General features: G+C 35.5%; 1 long non-coding RNA gene across 2 annotated transcripts; it reads left to right on the plus strand.

Moving 5' to 3' along the window:
- The first annotated feature begins 8,519 nt into the window (after positions 1 to 8,519).
- On the plus strand, positions 8,520 to 10,073 carry LOC144421912 (uncharacterized). 2 transcript variants are annotated; one of them, XR_013475027.1, is made up of 4 exons: positions 8,520 to 8,720; positions 9,167 to 9,229; positions 9,550 to 9,618; positions 9,990 to 10,073. It is a non-coding gene; the product is annotated as an uncharacterized LOC144421912 (long non-coding RNA). The 2 variants fall into 2 exon arrangements; XR_013475026.1 differs by having other exon boundaries at positions 9,871 to 10,005.
- The last annotated feature ends 4,406 nt before the right edge of the window (positions 10,074 to 14,479 follow it).

Below are 14,479 nucleotides of genomic sequence, written 5' to 3' on the forward strand. Positions count from 1 at the left end.
ATTTGCACCCGCGTACATTTGCACCCACGTACATTTGCACCCGCGTACATTTGCACTCGCGTACTTTGCACCAACGTACATTTGCACCCGCGTACATTTGCACCCACGTACATTTGCACCAACGTACATTTGCACCCGCGTACATTTGCACCCACGTACATTTGCACCCGCGTACATTTGCACCAACGTACATTTGCACTCGCGTACATTTGCACCCACGTACATTTGCACCAACGTACGTTTGCACCCGCGTACATTTGCATCAGCGTACATTTGCACCCACTTACATTTGCACCTGCGTACATTTGCACCCACGTACATTTGCACCCACGTACATTTGTACCCGCGTATATTTGCACCCGCGTACATTTGCACCCACGTACAATTGCACTTGCGTACATTTGCACTCATGCACATTAACATAGCTCGAAGCTACGTACGTTTCATAATTCGAAGAAGCGAAGCTGTCATTCATTCTGGTAGAGGAATCCCCATATACAAATAGCATATACGAATCTCTCAATCCTAGACGAATACACCATATATATGTATTAAATCTCGCAATCAACATTCCTAGTTTTTGCGTTCTACTAAAAATACGTTGATTCCAAATTCATATCTCCATCATTTTTGAACTTGTTACAAGGAATTCGTGGAATTTTATTAGCCTTCAACAGGGATGGCCAATACCGAATAGTTCACTATTTCGAATACATTCGAAATTATTTTTTTCGAATATGAAATTTCGAATACTTCGAAAATAAAATTCACTAATTGAAGCTTATCTAAATGTATGTAGGAATTTCCATACAATAAGCAAGGGAATAACTGCTATCTACAACCTAGTTATATCACCAGGCATTTCATATTCGCAGATTATTGCAGTATATATTTTATATACCTTGAGTCATGTTAACAGAATTGAATTAATACGGCAATAGTGGTTTCGGTGATGGATTTGAATATTTGCGCAACACAAAATCATCCTAGTAAAACGCCCATACTTTTAAATATCAACCATTATCCAAATTATTTGCCAAAAAGCGGGATAAAGTATGAGTTATTTTTCCGACTTTTCTAATTCCACAGATCGCCGTTGTATTTTGTAAATACAAAAATAGGAATCAAAAATTAATATTAATCGCGAGTTTGCCACACAATTTATGTCCACAGATTGCCGTGATATTGTGCCGAATATAATTAGTTTTTGATTCTTATTTTCGCACTCACGAAAAAATTGTCACAAGTCGGAGAAAGAATTTATACTTTATCCCGCTTTTTGGGAACTAATTTGGATAGTGGTTGCCATTGATTTGTATTTAAAAGTATGGACTTTTTGCTAGGATGATTTTGTGCTGCGTAAAATATTCGAATCCATGACTGATACCACTATTTAAAATGCCCTACCGTGTTAATTTAGTTCTATAATCATAACTCAAATGTTGGTAAATCGGGCAGTTTACCACACATTTTAAGGCCACAGATCGCCGTTGCATTTTAGAATTATAATAGTTTTATTATTTTGTAAATACGAATCCAAAATTAAATATAATTAGGCGGTTTACCACGTATTTCATGTCCACAAATACCCGTGGTATTTGGTATTAATACTTTCATTATTTTCTCAATATGAAAATAGGAATCAATATTTAATAATATCGGTCAGTTTACCACACATTTTATGTCCACAGATTGTCCATACAACAATGAGTTACGTTGAATGGAATTAAATTAATACGACATGACATTTTAAATGCTGGTGCCAGTGAAGGATTGGAGTATTTTGCGCAACAAAAAATCATCCTGGTAAAGGATCGATACTTTTAACTATCGTTATCAAAATTATTTGCCAGAAATTATTTTCTAATAAATCAACTTGTTTTTCCAACTTGTGCCAATTTATTGGATATGGTAACAATGACGGCTATAAATACCGTATTTCCCGGCTAATAAGTCCACATGGCAAATAGGACGATGTCTATTTTTAGCACTCAAAAAAGTTTTTTTTCCATATAGGCCTCCAATAAGACTGGTAGAAAGATGTGTCCCTGTGATATGCGCTAATAATTTTATATGTTTAGAACCAGATCATGTTAGTTTGGTAGAATCATACTCACAGAATTAACCATTTTAACAATTGAGCGGTAAATTTAAGTTGTAAAGCGGCAATCATTTTGGACAACCTATTAACCCGAATGTTAAAATAATTTTGGAATGTGATAAGTACTACACTGTACGTCCACGGGTTATTTCACAGCTGTGTTTTCCTGTCCCTGTCGTGTTCTGCTGAATCGACAAAACGAAAGGGTCACAAATCACTTTCACTCGGTGGCCATGTTTCTCTTTAAAGTAACGATAACCGGCCTGGGATTAAATATCATGATTGGCAGACCCTAAGACCCAAATATAAGGTTACACAAATCATGCTTGAGAAGACTAATAAGCAGGCCACATAGAAATAAAATAAACATACTTTCTCAATTAGACGCCCCCCAAAAAAAAATCAGGCCAAAAAATTGGGCCTAGAAAAGCGGTAATTGTCAATTTTTCGACGTGATGGAAATGAATTTGTAAATTAAAAGCCTCGTAGACGAATGTCGGCAATGTCCACCCACGCAAACGTGCAGATGTGTCGCAACACTATGCGACGTACGATCGCACAGAATATAAACAATCAAAGTGCCGATTCTATTTCATCGTCATTACAATACGTGAGACAGCGTAAAAAGTCGTTTGAAGATTCCCGTAAAACGAAACACCACGTTTACGGCGAAAAGTGGCTACTATTCGGAATTATTCGAAAATCAGCCAAAAAGGTATTCGAATACTATAATATTCGAATATATTCGAATATTCGATTCGTTTTGGACAACCCTGCCCTTCAATTATTTTTAGCCTATTTGCTTTATTGGCCAAAACTAGCATTTTTAATCAGTCATCGTTGAGTAATTTTACTTCATTTAATACATCTGTGAGGGCCAAAACAATATATGGTGTCGATAAATTCTCTTTAATATTTGGAACTCTACTATTACTTGAATATAGGGTATATCAAGCTATCGTAAAGTTTGCTGTTACAGTCGATCAAGCTTAAGCTATATTAAAATATATTTTTAGCGCAAGTTTTCGTTTCAAAAGTGGTGATCGAATTTGTTCAATGACTGGGAGAGTTGGTAAAAATAAATAAAAAGTGTACATTTGGTAATGTTGTTGATGAAAGGAGGTAATATAGGCAAAGTTTAATTCGTCACAAGTAAACTTGTAAACTTCAAGATTAGATTGGACAATGTTTTTGATGAACTTTTATATATCTTCGCGATGAACAAGATTTTCCAGACTATTATCTATTAGTTTAAAAAGGTGAACTCCTGATCGCTTATCCTACAATGTCAACATAGTTTGTTTCAATGCACAACACAATAAATGATTAGGACATTGTGCTAACATACCTTGTTCAATCATTCAGATCTAAGAAAAGGTTTGAACTTCGAAATTGGAAATCTTGTTACTCAGGTTGCAAAACCACACCTTCTGAATATTTTCTCAAATATTATATATTTGTAACACTATGACGCGACCCCCACAACACTAATTGAAAGGCAGAAAATTTGTACGACCACCAAACACTGTCACAAACAGATATACACCTACACGCTATAGTTGTTAACTCATTGCATCCACCAGAAGCGTTAAACCAGCGTTCAAAATGAAACCAGCTATTTCGTTTGTCAAATTACAATAAAAACTAATTGAACCACATAAAACATTTTCACTATCGGCTAGATTTTAGCAATTTCATTTACTCGACTAATTTTACTTTCATTTTATCCCTCAGTTACTGCTGCAAATGATAGTATCTCTGAGACGTCAACATGAACGACAATAACATGCAGCAAAATTTCAAACGATACCTTTTTTACCTTGAAACTATTTTGAAGCAAGACAAATCGTAAAATACAGTAATGATGGTTCTATTTACATAATCGTGGTCGTTAACGTTATGATAGAATTTACGTATTCCAGGAACAAATGAAACTTTATGATAGAGCTGTCAACAATAAGTTTTTGGGAATCGAAGATTTAATGAAGTTCAAACATTTTTTGTTAGAAGAATAGTGATTTGACGCTAACAATTGTATTTTCTTGGTTGTGAAACTCAGTTATGAGCGTCATATCGTGACAAAAATCAATCCATTCTGTTACAATGCTGTAGGTTCGAAGTTTTAACTGTGAAATACTTAAACAAGACTTCAAAATTCGGAAACCACTTAAAATGAATACCAGTTCAAAAATCGAATGTCGAAGTCTTGAGGCCCCTAGGCGCCAGCCTGTCCGGCGCAATGGTAAATCCGGCACCGGTTGCAGCATTCACGGCCGCGCGTAATGTCCTTGAATGTGACTCTCTGAAAAACGTAATATGCAGACCTAAACTCGGACATATCAGACGCTGGTCTTGGCAAAGACGCTAGAGTCCTAAAATGACAAAAATTATTGAAATAGGTAAGTTCGAAGTATATGTGGCTCGTTTTGCATAATATATTCATGCGCAGATAATACTTGGGGAATTACTGTATTTATTTTAGCCGACGATTTAATATTTTCATTGATATTTTCAACGGGAATTTATATCCATAAAATCTATAGGCCTAGTCGTAATTTCAGTAGGCACAAGTCTGTCGGATGAAACACTTTGGTGAGCCGGATATGGCACGCGTGCCCGAAAACGCCGCCAGTGCGACTCGTGGGGCGATGACGTCACAAGCTCACGCAATCGATTATGAACTCATAACAAACCTTTAAAATTTATATGCTGATAACATTATTAGGTCACGAACAAATTTTAAATTGGAAATCTTGAACAATGTTACTATGACGTGCTATTGACTTCAGCATTTACTATTTACTGCTGTACATTGGTGGCGAGAGAGATGCAACTCGCCGGCATGTGTAGAACTTAGTCAAAACGTTCCATAGTTTGATTGAGCAGAACTGTGAACAATTTAAGTATGGAAATCGCTGTGTATACTCATAACATATACACACATATTACAGGGTTTATCAAAAGTAAGTAGACACTTTTAATTTTCATTTGCTTTTCAAGTACTCATCGTGGAGCGTTCATTTCTTCAGAAAACATAGTATGGATAAGTAATAAAATTTAGGTATTCTTTGAATTTTTCGACAATCCCTGGAATGAAAAAAATATTAACCCAAGAATTATGGTTCAAAATTTTCGTTCGGCAATTTGGAATTAACTCGGCTCCTACACGACAAACAATTTATGTAATTTATTGTAAATTTATGAAAATTGGATCTGTAGTTCATGCACAAAGATCAGGAAGACCAAGGAACGGACGCTCTGAGAAAAACGTTCAGAGCCGAATTAATTTCAAATTCTCTGTTAAAAAGGCGTTAAATTCGCCTTACTGATTTATTTGCTTCTTGCCAAACAGCAATTTTTCACCTCCTTGTCATTCTGTTGGTTTTCGAAAAATGCAAACACTACCTATATTTTACTACTCATCCATACTATGTTTACTGAAGAAATGAACGATTTATGATGAGTACCTGAAAAGCAAATTGAAATTAGAAGTGTAAACTTACTTTTGAGACACCCTGATAAATACACAAATCTCTCAATCATAAGTACAGATATAAAAGAATACATGTATTAAATCTTGCCATCAACATTACTAGTTGTTGCGTTCTATTGACAATCCGTTGAAAAATAAATATTTCAAACAATAAGAGGAATTTACACTCGTTACAAGAAATTTGTGGAATTTTATTTAAGTTACGCGTCATGAGTAAACAACTTTAATAATTTTTAGTAAATTTGCCTTATTGTCTACGGCCCGCCTTGAAAATAACTTAAAACAAGTTCCGACATGTGTGCTCGATATAGAACAGTTTTCATAAGTCATTAAACTTTGTGAGGACACGTTCGCCCATATGTCTGCGAAAATATTTGCCCAGACAATGAGACTTGAGGAAACTATATAGGGCAGTGGTTCTTAAACTTTTTAGCCGCGCCCCCCTTCGGGAAATCTTACATACTTCAGTGGTTGAAGATTGATTTTTTTGCCAGAAAGCTATTACCTTCATTCATTTCAAATATACCGGTGAGCATGGGATTCATTTTTTTGTGTGCTTGTGTAGCTTGGTTGTAAAACTCATCTATGATCGTCATAACGCGACAAAAATCAATCCGTTCTCATTGCTATGAAGTCACACGTTGAACCAAATTTTTTTCTACCGTTGAACATTTTCGTACATTTGTAATCGTACTAACTGTCATATACAATTTTTTAACATTCACTAAACGTAACGTTTCTTAAAGAATTATTGCTGCATGAACTTATAACAAGAATATATTTCCGCAATATTATTTGAAAGTGTTTGTATTAAGAAATATGTTGTTTGCGCTGTTCTTAATGGCCTGACCAGAAACATACAGTCTGTTTTAAAACGTAGATCAGATAACTTTTATTCAAAGTCTAAAAGCCGTGGCATGGCAACATAAACCTCATTAATTTTGTCACACGATGTCGCCATTTTAGTTTCATGATTGTTTCAGACGGGTGTCAGCACATTTGCGACTACGTACCTTTTATACCCGACGACATTCGCATCCATACATTTCCACCCATGCGGGTGCATCTACCCTAGACCCAGTGGCGTGTCTAGAGGGGGCGGAAGGGGCAGCCGCCCCGGGCAGCACGTTGTAGGGGGCAGCAAAACCACGCTGTAGAGTAGGCATTGTTATACATGTTTTCCCCGATGTTTATTAAATCAAAAGATGATATTATGTGTGATTGACTGTGATGATGGAGAGTCAACGATGAATGTTTTTCCGACCATTGACTCTAGAATAGGAATTTTCTTAACGTTTCCATGATATTACAGTGTCTGCATGACGCCATGGAACCTTGATTCATCTTAAATTGATTATGAGAGTTAGATCAGGGTTGCTCAAATGCGAGAGCACAGAATACTTTTCTAATTGCTTGCTCGGGTTGCTTTTATATCGAATCGAGAACTACACACAAATACACAGATTGTGTATAATTAGCAGAAATTAAAAACAATATCATAAGTATGCTAAAAATACCCTAATAAAATGAAATCCAAGATTCCCATTTGTGAAGCTGTCCAACATATCCAATTCCATTGGATGTGTCTTGACATAATGTATTGAAGACCCGCCACACTGTAGCATGCTTTTTCGATTAATGTCGAAATTATCCTTCGAATTTGACAATGTTTAGCGAAGGCCCTACTGATTTTCACGGAAAAGTTGAGGCTTTACTAACATGTTAATATTGGTGAATACCCGGTCAAGTCTGTCAGGCAATTTCTATTCTGAGGTGGAATGCCGTGGCTTGATATCATGGTAGTCATTATATTAGGTCATAAGAAGTCGCCATTTGAGTAAAACTCCATGAATAATCAAGGCGATAACGGCTTACCTATTTGTTTTAAATCAGAAAATATGGAAGCAGTTTTAAATTTGGATTTTTGAATATACACGCGTAAATGGAGGTTCACGCGCAATGGAGGTTCACGCAAATTAGTATATAGTCCAGAAACACCAGTTGAATATTGATGGCTATGCCCCGTCCTCGAGGGGTTGTTAACAATTTTGTAGAAAACGTTCTAGGAATTTCTACTTCCAGCACAATTGTTAGCTAGTCGTTTCCTGCATAATGAGTTTTGCAAGAACTGCTTCAATTTAGTTTATTGTTTTCAATAAGTAGTCGTTTTCTGCATAAGACGTTTTGCAAGAATTGCTTCAATATAAAATTATTTTAGGATGTAAAATTGCCTGTAAAGTATTTACAAACATTTTTCGCGCAAGCTAAACGACGTCAACATTTTGAGAAAACTTCTTCAAATACCGTTGTTCTGAAAAATAAATGTAAATAAGATATTTGTTTTATATAACTGAGTTTCATCTTCCTAATTTTTTTATTTGCCGCAGATTTTGTTTATGCAATCGTTGTTTCTTCAATATTATTTTATTTCCAACCTAACTACGTGAGTTCATTTAATTTATTTAAACAAAGACTGGAGAAAGACTAAAAACATATAATAATTATCACTTTTCAAATAATTACCCAATGTTCAAGCCTGATAATATGTAGAATCGTTTGCTCTTATTGAAGTTCTATATTCCTAATTTCTATATTTTTTATTTTTCGCCGATTTTTTTTTTATGCGACTCTTGTTTTTTTAATAATATTTTATTTCTGTCTGAATTCCGTGAGTTCATTTAATTTAAACAAACCTATGTAGAAAGACTATATATTCTTAATACATCGAGCAGGGAACATCAGTTTGTTCGCTGGGTAAGAGGCAGCTCATCGAGTACAGAGTAGAATAGTTAGTTTTAAATCTCTTTCTGTACATGAACGTAATCAGCAAAAAATATTCACAAGTTTTTGAATTTCCTGCTTTTTTTTCAAACAACCATCTGTATTTCATACGACTTTTCAGAGGCGTTCCGCTCTAAATAAAGCTCTGTTCGAGCAGTCACTATAGCGAACTTCCTACATTCTTCAAGTTATATTATTTTCAATTCAACATTTTATCTAGTTTTGAGAAAAACCCTTTAAACCTTCAACACTTATAAGTCAATATGCGGGGATTTATTGTATTGATCATGCTGTCGGCTGCTGTAATGTTGACATTATCTGAGGAAGTAGAATACGAAGAATCAGGTCTGGGCGATAGTTTGCTGGATTATATTTATCCATTAAATTTTCCATATTTGAATGCATAGAATAATTTAAACAAAAAGAACATACAAAGCTTTGTCTCGTGTTTCGAGACATCATTCATACTTATGTCCAAAATCCGTTGTTCATTTATCAATGTCAAACGCCTACCTGAACTCTAAGTTTCGTTAAAAACTTTCATATGAGTAGAGGCACCCGCTGCAACACATATATATATACCTTGCAGTAAAATTTCTATATCGCAGATGCCGTGATTTAAATGAATTGTTTCACTCCATACATCTTTTCCATATTCAATAGAATCCCAAATCAGATGTAATTGAAACTATCGATCGCCAATTATTCCGAATGACCGATGTTTGTCTTATCAAATCGTCGTGAACAACTTAGTTACGGAATATTTCTAATTTGTTTTTTATTTTATTCAGACTGTGTAGAAAACAAAGATTGTGATGATGGAGAATTTTGCGATTCAGAATATGACTGCATAGGTAAATTCTAATATGATTGGGTTGAAAATGATCAAATGAAAATCGTATATAAAATATAGCTTATTTCGGTTCAAAAATTATTTTATAGTGCGGTACTAATATCATTTACATCCTATCACACAAACCAATGCAATTGTCAAAAAATTGGACGCTACTCAACATTCTACTATTAGAGTCTCAATTAAATTAAAGATCGACCATTTTCATATTCAGAATATATCAATCGCGTCGATCACCACTTATTGCACTACGATATTAGGTTTGCCTGATTGTTCCAAATGTATCATTTTTAATATATTTCTTATCTGTCTTCAACGCAGAATGTTTGGACGACGACGACTGTGTGTCTCCATTATTTTGCGGAGCATTCCACTTATGTTATCAAAGAGGTAAATTTTATTATTATGAAACAGAAATTTAAATTCCTACAATTACCATCGTCCCTCATTCGATACAAAGAAATAAATGTCATTGATACTCCATCGCTAGCAGCATGCGGACCACTTTTGGGCTACATCATTGGTTTATAAATTCAACCACCAGTAAGTTTATTGTTGTCCAAACAAGATAGAGCCGAGTCTGTTATGTTCATACTCAACACTAAGCCATAAATCGAGTAAAAACTTCTTATTTTTGTTAAGCTCAACACAAAATCTGAACTGAGAGTCAAAATTGTATTTTTTTCATAAATTCGCGCGACGAAGGAGATGAATATCTGAAATCATAACAGCAGACTCATGAAATGCTTTTCATTTTTTAGAAGATTGACTGATGACCATGAATCATTCAGCGTTTTGCAAAGAGAAAAAATCAATGCAAACGGAGAAAATGAATTTGCTTAGAAAATATCCTACAACAGTATTGTTTGTAATCTTTTTAATTGGCATTCGGACCATGTTAGAGGTCTTGGACGATCATGAAATAGCGTTAGAAAATTTATACATCCATGCGGGTGCGTAGCCTAAATTGTTCACCGGGGGGGCAGTGGAGTCTAAAATTTTCAATTGCCAAGTTAGAGAGTAACAGATAGCGGGCATTTTGCAGACAAATACAGAATGTCCAGAAATTTATAACTAGATAACTATCGGGGTAATCAACGCCGAGTCGGGGAAGAGTCTTTCGTGTTTCTGTCAGCTTGTTGAGCGTGTGTTGTAAGTTTGTGATGATCGAGAAAGCAGCGTTTGTGACGATTCTATTCAGACTAATCCGTTTCCTTCAATGCCAAGTGGTTGAATAGTTTGAACGAATGGTTGTTTTTAAATGTAAACCCAGTTCGTGGGTTTTAACTTGCTCCCAATATAGGAAAAGTAATGAGAATAATTGTCCGGTAAAATATAGGAAGAAAGAGCCTAGGATTAAAGATCGGGGAAACATTCATTTCGTGCGGATGATACACGTTAGCAAAGTCTCATTTCTCAACATTTCAGGCGCCCCTGCTGCCGAATTTTGTCAGTTCAAGGTTACTAACGTTGAAAAAGAAGGGCGTGTCTGATTGGACTGTTCTCGATTAGCTGGTGCCGCCGACGTCACGTGGCACACCCACAGCTGGAAGCGCGGTGTATCGTTAGTACTTAGCAAGGTGACTATAACACAAGTGAGGACAACCATTGGTAACGTTATGAGCGCTTGTGTGACGTCACACCCGCCATTTTGGGTTTAGAGTTTTATCGCTGTATCCTGTGTACACCCAACTAAGTGATTTAAACCTGCGATCTGCGATCATTAAACAGTTGAATAAAAAAAACGATGCTCAATAATTCAGACCAAACATTCGCAGCAGCAAGTGAAAGTGTCGATAGTTATCCATCTTATTATCCCGTGTGAGTTATGCAACTTCGAAACCTCATATCTCACTAACCTTATATTATATTTAGACAAGTTGTTTGAGAAACAATCTAGAAATCTAATTATAATTATGAGGTGGAGATAAAATGTCGCGATTATCGTACAAACATCGGCAAAATTGAGAAGCGTGAAATTTTTTTGAAAAAGCCTTCGAATTAAATAACAAAAACTTCGATTTGTCCTTGTTTTAACATGGACCTTTTTTCGAATGGTATCATTAGATTGAATTTATCCTGCATGAGTAAAATTGTATAAGGTATTTTATTCAATGTTTTCCAATTCTTCACATGTCCGCTGCGCGAACTTGAGTTAAACAACGACGTTCCCCAATTACTTCGTCACGCAGCGGCGTTTCGCAATTATGTTGCATCGTAGAAGTTCTGCGTTCCTTACTAAAAATACATATCGCTTTAACTCGCAAGTGTGAAACGTCATTAACCTGAAGCAGAGTTCCCCAACACGGCCGGCGTCAGGGTTGAGATTTGTCCAGAAAAAAACTAAAATAGTACGATGTCAACTATGAGTTTTATCGTGTTATTTAACATCAAGAGTCCGGTACGATAAACTGAGAAACGTAAAACAAAAATTTCCCACTGTTATTCCACTTCAACACGTTCACATTTTACTCTATTGTAATACAACACAATAATTAAGTTGTAGATTGAATCATTGACGAAATAAACAAGTTCCGGCAGATCATTGAAGTGTGATGTTATTATCATTAATTCTGCATATGTGCAGATAAAGCAAAACTAGAATATTATAAACTTTTTATAAAAAAGTAAATGTTCAAGAAGCGTAAATGTTGGGAAGAGCACAGAATATTTCAAGAGAAATGGGAGGATATGTATTTTGTATTAAATTATAATACCGAGGATCAGTGTCTCATATGTTTTGCAATTATTGCTGTTCGGAAGGAATGCAACATTCGATGACATTACGACTCATTACGCAGGGGGAAAACACCATCCCTATACTGAAACAATTCGTCATGAGAAGGCATCGCAATTAAAATTTTCACTGATGAAACAGAGAATTTTTTTCAGACGTAAACGAAACTTGTGAAGCTTCAGTGAAAGCAAGCTTCTCCATAAGTGAGATGATTGCGAAATAGTCGCGTTCTTTCGTTGAAGGAAGCTTTATTAAAGAGTTTATGTTGAAGGCCTGTGAAGTAATAGCAGCATTATTTTGTTTCAACAATTAAAGGTGACAAATCAGCCTTTCGCTCACGACTAACAGACGAGCGTTTGCATGCTGTCTTACGACTAGCAAACCAACGTAACATCGAGTCTCTCATCGCTACAAAAGGGTGCCAAATATTCAGCACAAGTAAATGAATATGAATTGTCTCGTTTTGTGTAAGATTCAAGTATAATTTCAACAAATATACTCGGATTTCGTTCGTTATTTTTTGTGTATGAATTTTGTACCTAATTTGTTGATTTGTGGCCCGCGTCGTCGATTAATTTCACAAAGTGGCCTGTGACGTATATTGAGTTGGAGACCCCTGATCCAAAACATACGTTTAAAGCAGATAATATTTGAACTGGTATCGGGATACCTGTTCATATCATGCCAAACGTTTAAAGCATCGTTTCCCAACCTTTTTTGGTCGCGGACTATTTTCTCACCCGCGAAAACCTTTGCGGACTCAACGTGCGTTTGTTGCAACCTGTGCGAAGAAGCAATAAAATCAAATACAACAGGATTGTAACGAATTTTAAAAACGGAAATTCGCCACAATTACGCGTTCGGAAAAAGAGCCGACTTTTTCAGTGTATAATTGGCTTTCTGTCGCACAATATTCAATCCAATGTTTTTCTATATTAATTTAATTGTGTTAATGGTAACTCGCGGTTGCGTCGACTTACGACAAGGTGAAAGCATTTCTACTCAGAAAATATCTTTACAATCCGTGGACACAAAAATGCGTGGTAAGGGGCCCGAATATATTTTGTTTTGATTCCTTTTTTTTTGTAAATTTCACAAATCTGAGCTGTTCGTACAACACTTACTAGTACTGTACGGCGTACCAATGTTGAGGCAGTAAAGCAAACAATTCTAAGAGAGGATGCCCTGGTATACGTATACTACGGTAGCACCCAAAATTTGGCGTTTTGCAATTTCTAAAAAAGCGTTTTTAATCGGTCCCGGATCATCATAAAACGAAACTTATGGCGCTTTTCAATTTGGAAAATTCGGGTTGTCACCCTCTATCGACGCGTGTGCTGACTTGTGTGTTTTCGTCGAAAATTCGTGAGTGAGTTGTGAAATCCAATCGTTTGATTTGAAGCTGAAGAAATATTCAAAGGCAAAGCCTTATTTTACTAAGGCCATTGAAGCTAAACAAAGTGCTACCGATTCTAAGGATGCAAATGAGAAAAAGAAATCAATTAAAGTATCGAAAAATGAGCAGAAATACACTTGTGCAAAATTAATTAGATGATTTGTTGAATATTTTTAGAATTAAACCAACCCTATAATTTTACTTGAAATAGTATCTGGTTTTTTAGTATATTTTCACAATTTCTGATTGAGATTTTGATTTCTTTCATTTTCATTAAATTATTTTTCAAATTGTTAGAAAACCCCTAATAATTCGAGTGATTTACTTTTCTGTTTTTGCATTTGCAACAACTGATTTTAAGGAGGAATAGGTCGCTGGATGGCGATTATTTAGTACTACTGGAGTATGCGCACCAAGATGTCGCACAACTTGAACCCTAACCTGGTACATAACCTAGTTTCAGGTTGTGCGCCATCTTTGTGCGCATACTTCAGGAGGTTCGATTATTTTTATTGTAACTAGTTTTTGAGTCCTACGAGGCGCAATTTTTCACCCAACCTGCTGTTCATATTAATACATGGGAACGTCTCTATATGACGTATGGGATAACTATTATATGACAAAGGGCTATTACTTTTATTTTGCTAGACCTACGGTTTTACTGTTTTATTTTTATTCAAAGGTGGATATCAAATACTACTGTTCTGGATTTATTAATGGAAACACTTTTTATGCCATATGGGAGATGCATCCAGCATGCTACCTTTATTTCTTATATTTTGTCTTAAGACCCAGAGTTTCTACTCCAATTTCAGAGTTTTACTCAAAATCATGGCGCACTTTTAGATGTCATATGGGATTTGTTATTGAGTGAATTAAATTTTTGTATCGTATTTTGTCTTCCTTTAATTATTTTCGTAATTTGAGTGATTTACTTTTGTTTTTTTGCATTTAATGAACTCAGATAGACTTTTAAACCTTTTGTGAGTCCCACAGAGAGTAATATTCCCTCCAAAGTTTTATTACATTGATATTTTGATTTTTTTTTTTAAGTCATTCGGGACTTTCTTGTTTTGGAAATAATTTCAAGAAAGATGTTACTTTGATTTTTCAAATTT

Source organism: Styela clava, chromosome 4, assembly GCF_964204865.1.
Source record: "Styela clava chromosome 4, kaStyClav1.hap1.2, whole genome shotgun sequence".
Classification (NCBI taxonomy): Eukaryota; Metazoa; Chordata; class Ascidiacea; order Stolidobranchia; family Styelidae; genus Styela; species Styela clava.